This window comes from Galeopterus variegatus, unplaced genomic scaffold, assembly GCF_000696425.1.
Source record: "Galeopterus variegatus unplaced genomic scaffold, G_variegatus-3.0.2 Scaffold790, whole genome shotgun sequence".
In the NCBI taxonomy this organism is placed as follows: Eukaryota; Metazoa; Chordata; class Mammalia; order Dermoptera; family Cynocephalidae; genus Galeopterus; species Galeopterus variegatus.
Window position 1 is genome coordinate 420,028 of NW_007726901.1, and position 14,812 is coordinate 434,839.

Consider the following 14,812-nt stretch of genomic DNA (forward strand, 5'->3'; position numbering starts at 1 on the left):
GAACTAGAACATCTCATTTCATCTTCTCTGGCTCTCAGACTGGGATTTACACCATTGACTTCCCTGGTTCTCAGCCTTTAGACACCTCCAGCTTTTTCAGGTCTTCAGTTTATAGCTGGCAAATCTTAGGACTTCTCAGCATCCATAATCTCATGAACCAATTCCTCATCATAACATCATAAACCTCTCTCTCTCTCTCCCCCCATACACACACACACACACACACACACACACACACGTATATATACACACACACACATAGTCATGTGTTACTTAATGACAGGGATACATTCTGAGAAATATGTTATTAGGCAATTTTGTCATTGTGTGAACATCATAGAATGTGCTTACACAAATCTAGATGGCATAGCCTACTACACACCTATGCTGTTGTGGCACAGTCTACTGCTCCTTGACTACACCTATACAGCATGTTACTATGCTAAATATTGTAGGCAATTGCAGCACAGTGATAGGTATTTATGTATCTAAACATACCCAAACATAGAAAGAGTATAGTAAAAATACAGTATTATAATCTTATGGGGCCACCTTCATATACATGGCCTGTCATTGACTGAAATAACATGTGGTGCATGACTATACAGAAACACACCTATAGATACATATTCTACTAATTCTGTTTCTCTGAAGAACCCTGACTAATGCATACAATGCAGTCTGAGCCCTTTTATTTCAGAAATTATTGAAATAATCAATTATTCTTTTTGAGCAGGAAGGGATGTAGAATACATTATTATACACCTTATTCTGTGTCTTCAGATGGGGTGAATCTGGCTAACAGAAAGGAGAATGAACTATCATGATGGTATCAGATTGTAGTATATCAATACAAGAGGTGATATATGAAATAACTTAAACAACTAATAGTGGGACATTTTTTAAGCAACTGGGAAACAGAGTAAGAAAAGGAAGAAATGTGTATTAGCTTTAGCCGTAGCAGAAAAAGTTGAATACTGTTTCTTTAGACAGCAGATAACTGTTGGATGTGTGACCTGTCTCATCCTATGGAAATAAAAGAACAACTATGTCCACTCTTCAGGACTTAGGACAGAGATATAAATAGTAAAATCACTAAAACACAAAGAGAACAACTGAACTAGAAGTTCTTGTATAGGTCAGTAGCATGAATATATTCCTAAACATGGCTCCAGTATCTTCTTCACCACTAGACACTCAAAATTGGTCTACAGTGACCACAAACAGCATAGTCTCAACTAGAACAGTCCTTGGAACAATCTGCTGCTGTGCACACATCCTAATTATAGGATGCTTTAGTCTCATGCTTGAACATCCTTAATAATCAGGAAGCGAGAGGGGATAGAATAAAAAAATCTTTATGAGAACATATTGAAAAACTGGATATTTAAAAGTTAGTTAAGGATTTCCTATATATCTAGTGGCCTTGAGGTAAGGGGGAAATATGTTTAAATATGATTTCTAATGAATGAAAATAGAAGCAGATTATATATATCTGCAGATTATATGTATGCAGGTGTATTCATCTTGTAGGAACCTACAAGAAGCTCAAGAAATTCTTTGGGTTTATTTGAAAATCAGTGGCATGAATCCCTGTCTTTTCTCCCATTTATAGAAGAAGGACTATTAGGTCTGAAATGCATGAAGTGACCAGAAAAGGAACTTTAAAAAATGTTTTATTCTGAATATCTTTGAATATTATAAAGATTTATATCTGACAAATGTGGCTGGACACTGACATTTGAGCAACCCATCACAGAAAAAAAGTGAGAAACAATAAGAGCCTGAATACTTTCCTTCTAAGTTAGGGAACAGATAAGGATGTGCTATTTACAACTTCTATTCAATATTTTTCTGGAAGTTCTAGCCAGTGCCATAAGCAAGAAATAAAAGGCATACATATTAGAAAGGAAGAAATAAAATGGAATTTATTTGCAGAAATCATGATTGTCATAGTCTCTAAAATTTCTCAGATAAAACTCAGTCGAGCCTCAGTGAAGCCTCTGCTTGGTTTTGGTTTTCTCTGACAACCAGGTAATGTAAAGTACCAAGTCCCACCCTACGTTAAGTTCAAGTCTCCCCTCAAGGTTTTCTATTACTTATTTGCTTTCATCACACCTGCCAAACGGTTAAGTTTTGGCAGACATTCTTCCCTCTATTTTTCATCAACTTTTTCCAGGTTTTTCAACTTACATCTCAGTCTACATCTTTGTATTCCTGAAAATAGTTATGATTTTCTCAACTCATTAAGTTTGAAGGCCTTCTCTCACTGCACCGCACCAGAAGCTTCAAGACTTCTGGTTTTCATGGTCACTTTTTTTTTTTTTTTTTCCTTTTTGTCTTTTTTCGTGTCCGGCAACGGATCGCAACCCTCAGTGTCGCGCCCGTACCGGACCGGGACCGGCAACGGGATTGCAACCCTCGGTGTTGCTCCCACACCTCACTCAGCCAGTGAGCGGGAACCGGTCTGTATGTGGGATCCGAACCCTCGGCAGGAGCGCTGCCGCGCTCCCATGCGGCGCACTGCGCCACCGGGCCGGCCCTTTCATGGTCACTTTTTAAAAATGTTTATTACATGAGGTTATGATCCTTCTGTTGTTCGGTGGGTACTAGTAGGTGCACACTTTTTTTTTAAGTTACTATTTGTTGAACATGTACAACTCTATATTAAAGACATTACCTGTATTTCATCATCTAATTCTGACCACAAACATATGAAGTAAATTTTGTGTCCCTTCCACAGATGAAAGGACTCTCTCTTCTTAAGAATCTTTAGTAACTAGTCTTGAAAAAACCAAGCTTCACCCTGTATTCATTTTAGATCTGGTAATAACTTCTTATGTGGCCATTATTAAGATTGTTAAGGATAGAGTTGGAAAGATTAATACAGAGATAGAGTCTATAAAATAAAAATTACTCTTTCATTCAAAAGACAGAATGATTTTAAAAGTACAACAAATTAAAAAAATTTTTTTTTCCTTTAGAGATTCAACTAAATGTATTATTTGATATTAGTGTCAGTAGCATTTCAGATTCATTTATTGGGAAGTCCCCATACATATGTAATGACCTTATTGAGACATAATTTATGTGCAATAAAATGTACTAATTTTAGGTATATAAGTTGACCCTGGAACAACACATAGCTTAGTTAGGCACACTGACCCTCCCCCTCCACATGCAGTTGATAATCATGTATAACGTTTTTAAATTTTATTTTATTTTTTTATTGGTTATGAATATCCATTGGGTACAAAGCAAATTGTCACCACTCGTGCCTAAGATGTGAGGGCCAGATCCATACTGGCAGCATGCCCATTACCACAAATTGTGATTATACCCTGTGTCCTCCACCCAATCATGCCCCAATTATCCCTGACCTCCCTCCCCATCTCCCTTTCCCCACTCCACTTTTTATCCCCCTGAGTATGTTCTCTCCCTTTGCAAGACCAACACACCACTGTGGTCTTTCTTTCCTTCTTTCTCCCGCTCCCTCTTATGAGCATACATGCAGTATTTATCCTTCTGTGCTTGACTTATTTCACTAAACATAAGTTTCTCCAAGCTCATCCATGTTGTTGCAAATGGGAGAACTGCATTCTTTTTTATGGCAGAATAGTATTCCGTGGTGTATATATACCACATTTTCTTTATCCATCGTCCATCAGTGGACGTTTAGGTTGGTTCCATATCTCGGCTATTGTGAACAGAGCTGCGATGAACATGGGAGTGCAGGTATCCATTCAACATGATGATTTCCATTCCTTTGGGTATATACCCAGAAGAGGAATTGCTGGATCATATGGAAGATCTATCTGTAGTTGTTTGAGAAACCTCCAAATTGTTTTCCAAAGTGGTTGTACTAATTTACATTCCCACCAGCAGTGCAGTAGTGTTCCCTTCTCTCCACACCCTCACCAGCATTTATTGTTCACCGTCTTTTTGATCATAGCCAGTCTAATTGGAGTGAGTTGGATCTCAATGTGGTTTTAATTTGCATTTCCCTGATAACTAGTGATGTTGAGCACTTTTTCATGTACCTGTTGGCCATTTGTATGTCTTCCTTTGAAAAATGCCTATCCAATTCCTTTACCCATTTTTTAATTGTTTTTTTACTGTGTAATTGCTTGAGTTCCTTGTATATTATGGTTATTAATCCCTTGTCAGATGCATAGTTAGCAAAAACTTTCTCCCACTCTATAGGTTGTTCTTTCACTCTGTTGGTTGTTTCCTTTGCTGTGCAGAAACTTTTTAGTTTGATATAGTCCCATTTATTTATTTTTCCTTTTGTTGCTTGTGCTTTGGGGCTCATGTTCATAAAGTCTGTGCCCAGACCTAGTTCCTGAAGTTTTTCACCTAAATTTTCCCATAGTAATGTTACAGTTTCAGGTCTTATACTTAAGTCTTTAATTCATTTTGAGTTGATTTTAGTATATGATGAGAGGTGCATTTCTAGTTTCATTCTTATGCATATGGATATCCAATTTTCCCAGCACCACTTATTTAAGAGGCAGTCATTCCCCAATGTGTATTTTTGTTGCCTTTGTCAAATATCAGATGGCCGTATGCCTCAGGGGTGATTGCTGGGTTCTCTGTGCTGTTCCACTGGTCTGAATGTCTATATTTAATGCCAGTACCATGCTGTTTTGGTTACTATAGCTTTCTAGTATAGTTTGAAGTCAGGTAGTGTTATGCCTCTGGCTTTATTTTGTTTGCTCATGATTGCTTTGGCTATTCAGGGTCTTTTCTTGTTCCATATGAATGTTGAGATTGGTTTTTACATTTCTGTGAAGAATATTGTTGGTATTTTGATGGGGATTGCATTGAATCTGTAGATTGCTTTGGGTAGTATAGACATTTTTACAATGTTAATTCTCTCACTCCAAGAGCATGGAATGTCTTTCCATCTTTTTGTGTCTTCATTAATTTCTTTCAATAGTGGTTTGTAGTTCTCATTGTAGAAATCTTTCACCTCCTTGGTTAAAATGATTCCTAGGTATTTTTTTTGTGTGTGTGTGTGTGTTTGTGTGACTGTTATAAATGAGCTTACTTTCTTGATTTCTCTTTCTGTTAGCTCATTGGTGGAGAATATAAATGCAACTGATTTGGGGGCATTTATTTTGTATCCTGCAACATTACTGAAATTATTAACCAGCTCTAGGAGTTTTTTGATAGAATCTTTAGGTTTTTCTGTATATAGTTTTATGTCATCTGCAAATAGGGACAGTTTGACTTCATCTCTTTCAATCTGGATGCCCTTTATTTCTTTCTCTTGTCTGATTGCTCTGGCTAGTACCTCCAGTACTATGTTAAAAAAAGTGGTGAGAGTGGGCATCCTTGTCTTATTCCTTTTCTTAAGGGAAAAGCCTTTAGTTTTTCCCCATTCAGAATGATACTGGTGATGGGCTTGTCATAGATGGCTTTTATTGTGTTGAAATACTTTCCTTCTATATCTAATTTGTTGAGAGTCTTTATCATGAAAGGATGTTGAATTTAACTTTTTTTGCTGTTTGTTTTTTGTGTTTTTTAAGAGCAATGAACACAATTTATATAAAAAACATGCATGTGGAACTCCATGTAGTCCTCATCCACAAAACTTTGGGGAACTGAGAACCAGAGCACTAGCCCATGGTCCAGACATTACCTGGAGCAGGGGTTGCTGAGCAGGCACAGGCAGGAGCTGCAGGTTGGGGGCAGATCCTGGGGTACCATGAGTCTCTGGAGGGTGTGGTCTCTGGTGGGATGGCTGCCCAGATCACTATGATGCTACCATATCCTTGGCCCAAGTTTAGCATGGAGATGGTGGCTCTGAAACCCAGAGCCTGGAGGCCACTACTCTGATGTATACAGTTTGTGGATTTTTTTTAATCTGCATATGATGGACGTGTGCAGTTTAAACTCATGTTGTCCAAGAGTCAACTGTAGTTTAATAAATTTTAGTTGTTGTGAAACCTACGTTGTAATCAAGATATAAAATATTCTAACTCCCTAGAAGTTTTTTCATGACACTTTGCAATCAATTTCTCCCCTTTTCCTTCAGTCCCAGGCAGTCAGTGATCTCCTTTCTAACATTAAATAATTTTGCTTTTTCTAGAATTTCAAATAAATATGATCATACAGTATGTAGTCTTTTTTTTTTGTACTTCTTTCGCTTAGCATAATGTTTCTGAGATTTGTGCATACAGTTGCTTACATTCCTATTTTATTCTATTATTGCTTAGTAGTTTCTACAGAATGGTTATATCACAATTTGATTTTCCATTCACCAGTTAACTGACATTTGGGTTGTTTTCATATTTGGTTATGATGACTAATGCTGCTATAAACATTTACATACATGTTATTGAGCGGACAAATGTTTTTATTTCTCTTGAGTCAAATGATTTTTTTTCCTAGAAGACTTGTCATTTCAGCTCCTACACTTATGTCTATAATACATTTCAGGTTATTTTTTTGGATTGTGTGAAGTAGAGGTTGAGATTTGTTTTGTCCAACCAGATATAGAGTTGTTCTAGCAGCATCTGTTTAAAATACTAACTTTTCTCTCATTTAATTACCATGGTACCTTTATTGAAAGTCAATTGACCAGATATGTTTGGGTCTACTTCTGAGCTCTCTGTTTATTCAATTGATATATATGTCTCTTCTATCCCAATATCACACTGTCTTGCATACTTAATTTACTTAGTCTTGAAATTATATAACCTAGGTTCTCTACCCCTGTTATTCTTTTTCAATATTATTTTTGCTATTTGCTTTTTCATCTAAAATTTAAAATCAGATAGTCAATTTCTTCAAAAAATATATGTATATATTTCTTTTTAAATACTGGAAAAGAAAGATTTGCCTCATGTCATTTTTCCTAATTACACTTTAAAAGTCTTTCTTCTTATTTCTATTAGTTCCACCTCAATAGAAGACATTCGTTTTTCATCTTAGTCTCTCTTTCTCAAGCTACTGAGTCTCTTTACATGGGCTGTAAATTGTGTCCATTATGGCTGTAAATTGTGTCCATTGTGGGTGTAAATTTTTTCAGCATTTATACAGGCCAAGCTATTGGGATCTTAGAAGTCATAGTGATAAGACACAGAAGACTGTTCCAAAAGTGGTATCAGCAAGATGGTGGAATAGGACATCCCAGTTCTTGTATCCTAACAGAAACATCAATTCAACAATCATCAATGGATGAAAACACCTTTTTGATGGCTCCAGGATTCAAGTGAGAGGTTATAACACCCTGGTGAAGCATAAAAATGAGAAAAGATGCATTTGAAAGGCTAAAAGAACAGAGAGATTGGATAAGGGGCACAAAGAATAATTATGATTTGTAATAATATATATCCTAGTAATATTCATTTGATCAACGTATGTTGTACACTGGTGATAGTAGTCAACATTGTACCCCCAAAATATGTATAATCAATTATGCTTCAACAAAAATTTAAAAACTTAAAAAATGCTTGCAGGCCAGGAGAGAATAGACTAATAAAATCGAAGTGCTGAAAGAAGAAAACTGCCAACCTTGAATGATATACCTGGAAAAACTGCCCTTTAAAAATAAAGACAAGATAAAAATGTTCCTAGACAAACAAAAACAGGAAGTTCATCACCACTAGACCTGCCTTACAAGAACTGCTGAAGAGAGTACTTCAAGGTGAAATGAAAAAAGGTTAAACAGCAACACAAAACCATAAGAAAAGATAAATATCACTGGTAGAGGTAAATATACAGAATAATATAATAATGTAATGATGGTGTATATATCACTTCTCACCTTAGTATAAAAGTTAAAAAACAAAAATAATAAGAATAACTATAACCCAAATAAATTGTTAATGTATACACAATATAAAAAGAAGTAAAATCTGACACAAATAAGATGAAGTGTGTGTAGGAAGAGTAAAAGTGTAGAGTTTTTGTATGCATTGAATTTATGATATTATCAGCTTAAAATAGCCTATTATAACCACAATATGTCTTAAGATGTTTTATGTTCTCATAGTAACCATGAAGAAAAAATTCATAGTATATGCACAAAAGATAAAGAGAATCAAAGCATATCACTACAAAATATCATCAAATCACAAGGAAAATTATCAAAAGAGGAAGAGATATTAGAGAACCACAAAACCAACAGAAAACAGTGAAAAAATGGCAGCATAAGTTCCTACATATTAGTAATTACTTAAAATGTAAATGTACTAAATTTCCCAATCAAAAGACATAAAGTGGATGAATGGATACAAAAATGAGATCCATCTGTCTACATGAGACTCATTTGAGATTTAAGAACAAAAATAGGCTAAAAGTTAAGAAACAGAAAATGATTTTCCATGCAAATGGTAATCAAAAGAGAGCAGATGTTACTATAGTTATACCAGACAAAATAGTCTCAGATTGTCACAAGAGACCAATAATATCATTATAAATAGGTCAATTCAACAGAAAAATGTAACAATTATAAATATATATGCAAACAATATCAGGACACCTAAACATATAAAACGAGTTTAACAGATCTGAAAGAAAAAATAGACAGCAATCAATAATAGGAGACTTCAATATCATACTTTCAATAATGGATGGATCATCTAGACAGAAAATCAATAAGGAAAGGTTAGTCCATTTCTGTTGCTTATAACAAAATACCTGGAACTGGGTATTTTATAAAGAAAACAAAATTTATTGCTTACAGTTTCTGGGGCTGGGTAGTCCAATGTCCAGCAGGTAGTGGCAACAGTGACCCAGGGGTCTCACATGGCAAGACAGTGAAAGCAGAGAGAGCAGAAAGAAAGACAGGCTCTCCTCTTTCTTAAAGCCCTCAGAACTATGCCCCTGACCACCATTTTTAATCCATTCACTATGGCATGGTCCTATAATCTAACACAAAAATGAGATCCATCTGAGGGTTAAAAATACAAGCACTGCAATACTCCAATAGTTGATCTGATAACTGAGATGGCTACTAAGTGACTAATGGGGGATAGCATATACAGTGTAGATATACCCTGGGCAAAGGGATGATTCACATCCCAAAAGGCACAAAGCAGGGCAATGTGAGATTTCATCATGCTACTCAGAATGGCATGCAATTTAAAACTTACAAATTATTTCTGGAATTTCTCGTTTAATGTATCTGCATTGTGGTTGATGGTGGTTAACTGAAACCATAGAAAGCAAAACTGCAGAAGGTGGGTGGTACTTTACTAAGAGGAAAGTTTATAAACAGCTATATTAAAAAAGAAGAAAGATATCAAATAAGTAAACTAGCTTTACACCTCAAGGTAGGGAAAAAGAAAACAACTAAGCCCAAAGTAGCAGAAGAAAGGAAAAAATAAAGATTAGAAAAAAAGCAATTAAATAGAGAATAGGAAAAGAACAGAAAAAATCAAAATGAAAGTTAGGTTTTTAAAAAATAAGCCAATAGCTAGACTAAAATAAAAAACAGAGGGAAGACTCGAATAAATAAAGTCAGAAATGAAAGAGAAGACAGTACAACTGATGCCACAGAAATAAAAAAAAGTCATAAGGGACTATCACAAACAATTACATGCCAACAAATTGGACAACCTAGAAGAAATGGATAAATTCCAAGAAACATACTAACTGCCAGTACTGAATCAATAAATAGAAAGCCTGAGTAAACCAATAGCAAACAAGGAGATTAAATCAGTAATCAAAACCTTGCAACACAGAAAAGTCCAAGACCAGACATTTTCACAGGTTAATTTTACCAAAAATTTAAAGAAGAATTAAAATCAAATCTTTTAAAACTTTTTCCAAAATAGAAGAGGAAACATTTTCAAACTCATTTTCAGGCAAGCCTCTCTTTGATACCAAAACCAGATAAAAACTCAACAAGAAAAGAAAACTACAGGCCAATATTCCTGATGAACATAGATGCAAAAATCTATATCCACTCTCACCACTTCTATTTTAGATAGTATTAGAAGTCTGAGCCAGAAAAATTAGGCAAAATAAAGACATAAAGTCATCCAAATCAGAAAGAAAGAAGTAAAATTACCTCTGTTTGCAGTTGACATGATCTTATATGTAGAAAATCATAAAGTCTCCACATACAAGAAAACCTGTTAGAACTAATAAACAAATTAAGTAAGTATCAGGATACAAAATCAACAATCAAAAATCTGTTGTGTTTCTATACACTAACAACAAACTATCTGAAAAAGAAATTTAAGAAAATTAATCCCATTTACCATAGCATGAAAAGGAATAATTAGCATAATCTTCACCAAGGAGTGAAAGGCTTATATTAGAAAACTATAAAATATTAATGAAATAAAATAAAGTAGACCAAAATAAATGGAAAGACTTCCTGTGCTCATGGATCAGAAGATTTAATATTGCTAAAATAGGGGCCGGCCTGGTGGCGCACTGGATAGTGCACCGCTTGGGAAGCGTGGCGGCGCTCCCGCCCAAGGGTTCGGATCCCACATACAGACCGGTTCCCGCTCACTGGCTGAGCGAGGCGTGGGAGCAACACCGAGGGTTGCGATCCCGTTGCCGGTCCCCGGTCCGGTACGGGGGCAACACTGAGGGTTGCGATCCGTTGCCGGACATGGAAAAAGACAAAAGACAAAAAAAAAAAAAAAATTGCTAAAATATCTCTACTACCCAAAGTGATCTACAGATTCAATGCAACCCTATCAAAATCTCAATAATATTTTACAAAAATAGAATATTTTGCAAAAATAGAAAAAACAATTCTAAAATTCTTATGGAACCATAAAGTCCCTAAGTAGCCAGACAGTTTTGAGCAGGAAGAACAAAGCTGGAGACATCACACTTCCTGATTTTGAAATATATTATAAAACTATAGTAATCAAAACAGTATGGTACTGGCATAAACAGACATATAAACTAATAGAATACAAAAGAGAGCCCAGAAATAAATCCATACATATATGGTGCCAAGAAAACACAACAGGGAAATGATCATCTTTTCAATGTGTTGGGAAAACTGGATATTCATATGCAAAAAGATGAAATTGGATCCTAATATCTAATCAACTCAAATAGATTAAAAACTTAAACATAAGACCTGAATCCATATAACTCCTAGAAGAACACGTAGGGAAAAAAATTCTTGACCTTGGCCTTGGCAATAATTTCTTGGATATGACACTAAAAACACAGGCAACACAAGCAACACAAGCAAAAATAGACAAGTGGGGTTATATCAAACTAAAATGCTTCTGCACAGTAAAGGAAACAACAAAATTAAATGGCAACCTACAGAACATGTGAAAATATTTATAAATGATGTACCCTGTAAACAGTTAATATCAAAAATATATATGGAACTCCTTCAACTAAATAACAAAAAAAATAATTAACTTGATTAAAAAATGGGCAAAGGAACTGAGTAGACATTACTCCAAAGACATGTAAGTGGCCAACAGGTATATGAAAGAGTGTTCAACATCACTAATCATCAGAAAAATGCAAGTAAAAATCATAATGAGATACTCCCTTACACCTGTCAGGTTGGCTATTACCAAAAACAAACAAACAAACAAACAAAAAGATAAATGTCAAGGATGCAGAGAAAAGGGAACATTCTTGTACATTCTTGGTGGGAATATAAATTGGTGCAGCTACTGTGAAGAGCACTATGGGGCTTCCTCAAAAAATTAAAATAGAACTGCCATATGATAAAATCCCACTTTTGGATATATACCCAAAGGAAATGAAATCATATGTGTCAAAGAGATATCCACATCCCCATGTTCGCTGAAGCATTATTCACAGTATCAAAGACATGGAAGCAACCTAAATGTCCACTGATGGACAAATGGATAAAGAAAATGTAGACATGCAATTTAAAACTTATGAATTATTTATTTCTGGAATATTTTCCATTTAATACTTTTGGACCATAGTTGATATATATATATAAAGTCGAATATTATTCAGCCTTTAAAAAAGAAAGAAATTCTGCCACTTGCAACAACATCATGAATCTGGAGGAAATGAAGCTAAGTGAAATAAGTTAGACACACAGAAGGACAAATACTGCATGATCGCACTTGTGAAGAATTTAAAATAGTCAAACTCATAGAGTCAGAGTAAAATAGTGGTTATGAGGGACTGGGAGGAGGGGAAATGAGGAGGTATTAGTCAAGGGTACAAAATCTTAGTCAAGAAATATGAATAAGTCCTATAGAACTACTCTACATTGTAATGCTGATAGTTAACTAATATATTGTATACTTAAAATTTGCTAAGAGGGTAGCTCTTATGTTAGTATTCTTTATCACAATAGTAATATAATAATAATTTATAATAACAGCTAATAAAGATCGTGTGTGGATACTTCTGGATGTGATGGAAATGTTTATGGAATTGATTGTGCTCATAGTTTCATACGAGCATATACTTATCTGTAAAACTTGTCATGTATAGATTAAATCATGTGTAGATTAAATAGGTACAGCTTTTTGTATGCCAATCACAACTCAATAATGAGTTTGTTTTCTTTAAGAAAAAAAAAAAAGACTGTTCCAGTGTGCTAGAGGCAAACCAACTGTTTATAACATGTTGGGTTTTCTCCCTTTGTTAGATTAGAAACATGAAGAGTTGAGGCATTTGTGCAGTCTAGGTTTAAGTTCCTTAGAATTTCAAGCTCCAACTTAGTGAAAAAGAGAAAGCAAAGGATGCTGAAACCAGCTCCTTTGGAAGTGCAGCACATGAGGAGAAACTCACACCCTTTCAGTGTGCTCTGGTGTTGGCCAGAACTAGAACCTTGGCACACACATTCAAGACATTACAAGTATGACTTGTGAGGGAATCAGCAACTCTCAGCATGTCTGTAACCCATTTGTGGCACATTGGTTGGGAAGCTCTGAGATAGGGAAAAATTATTTTATCTGATTTCTTGAGATGTTAAAGGTGGTAATTTTTATATTTTGACATTAATGGCTGGCAAAACCAACTTTTATGTTACTTACAATAGAAGGCAGAGGTTAACTACAAAAATACCAGACCTTGGGTGATCACCACTATTTTGAGTCCCCTAGAGACAGCTCTGCCAGTAAAAATGTTTTCTATGATTACTCATTTTTTTAATAAGCAAAAGAAAACATTTAAAAAAAGCAAATTGCCATGTTTCTTATATTAAAGCTGTCATAAGGACTTAGAGTTATTTCACGGATGATGAGCTTCTAAAAAGCACTAATGGAAACCTAGTCTGATTTTCACTTAATTCCCAGTCTCATAAATAGCTGCCTCTCAATACAACTTTAGTAAATGTACAGAATAATTCCTGAGTTATTATCTATGGATACAATTAATATTGAAAACACTTCCCTTGGCAGACTCATATATAGACAGGGCTCAGTAATTTCAGCCAATGCAAGAAAAGAGTGACAGCCAGATACAATTACTGTACAACATTTTTGGGTAATGTTTGTAAAGCTAACCATGTTAAAGCTTTGGAAGCCTCTAAAGTGAAATTTTAAAATTACAAGCACTATTGTCACTAAATATATCTTACATCCACATCCTTTAATTTTACGTACAGAAACTAGAGGAGTTACTATTACTGTATTTTTAAGCTACTTGCTTAAGTAAAAGAAAAGGCAATTTCTTCCTATGAGTCAATTACTTTATTTCTTAAAATCTTGTTTACAATGTTCAGTTGCATAATAAAACTGAACTAGAACTGATACTATATTGGTACATTTTTACTTACCAATACAGTATGTATTTGAATAATCTCAGATCTGAATTGGTGGCAATCCAGTACAATAAAATTTTATTCTATATTCAAAACACTTTCCAAAGCTGTATAGAAAGGCTATGTCTCCATGAAGCCAGTAGTTTAATATTCTTCACTCAACTAAACAATCAATTAAATTCATTGAACCTTTTACACCACAGAGAATTCAACTAAGAGAAAGTGCTCCATCTAATAGCATCAACTTTGAACCATTGCTTCTAGAAGTAGGAGTAAAGATTATCTTCTCTGTACTTGGACCCAGACAGAATGACTCATAATTACTATCTCCATGGTCACAGGGTGGATTAGAGTCCAGTGCATTTGAAGAAGAAAGAATCAGGGAAAGGAGGCTATCCTTTGCAGCATCAATACAATGTTTAAAATCTCCCCATATTTGGGCCGGCCCGGTGGCGCACTGGATAGTGCGCCGCTTGGGAAGCGCGGCGGCCCTCCCGTCCGAGGGTCCGGATCCCACGTACAGACCGGCTCCCGCTCACTGGCTGAGCGAGGCGCGGGAGCAACGCCGAGGCTTGCGATCCCGTCGCCGGTCCCCGGTCCGGTACGGGGGCAACACTGGGGGTTGCAATCCGTTGCCGGACACGGAAAAAAGACAAAAAAAAAAAAAAAAAATCTCCCCGTATTAAAGTTTTTGTTTATATAACTGAAAGCTTCAAAAAGTTGGCAACCTATTCATAATGACAACCTGTACACACATGTGTGCATGCACACATGTGTGCACATCACACAGACACACACAAACATGCAGCAGCTGTATTTCCTCTCTTTCCTCATTCTTTTTACTGCTTTAACTCTGCTTGAAAATTTAATGTGGTAGGCAGAATGAAGATTCTCCAGATAATGAGCGTGTCCACATCTTAATCCACAGAACCTGTGAATATGATATCTTACATGGCAAAAGGAACTTTGCAGATGGTGATTAAGGTTAAGGAAGCTGAGGAGGGGAAATTATTCTGGATTATTTTGATGGGCCCAATGTAATCACACAAGTGGAGAATCTTTCCTGACTGTGGTCAGAGAGAGATAAGATGAAGGAAGAATGGTCAATGGGAG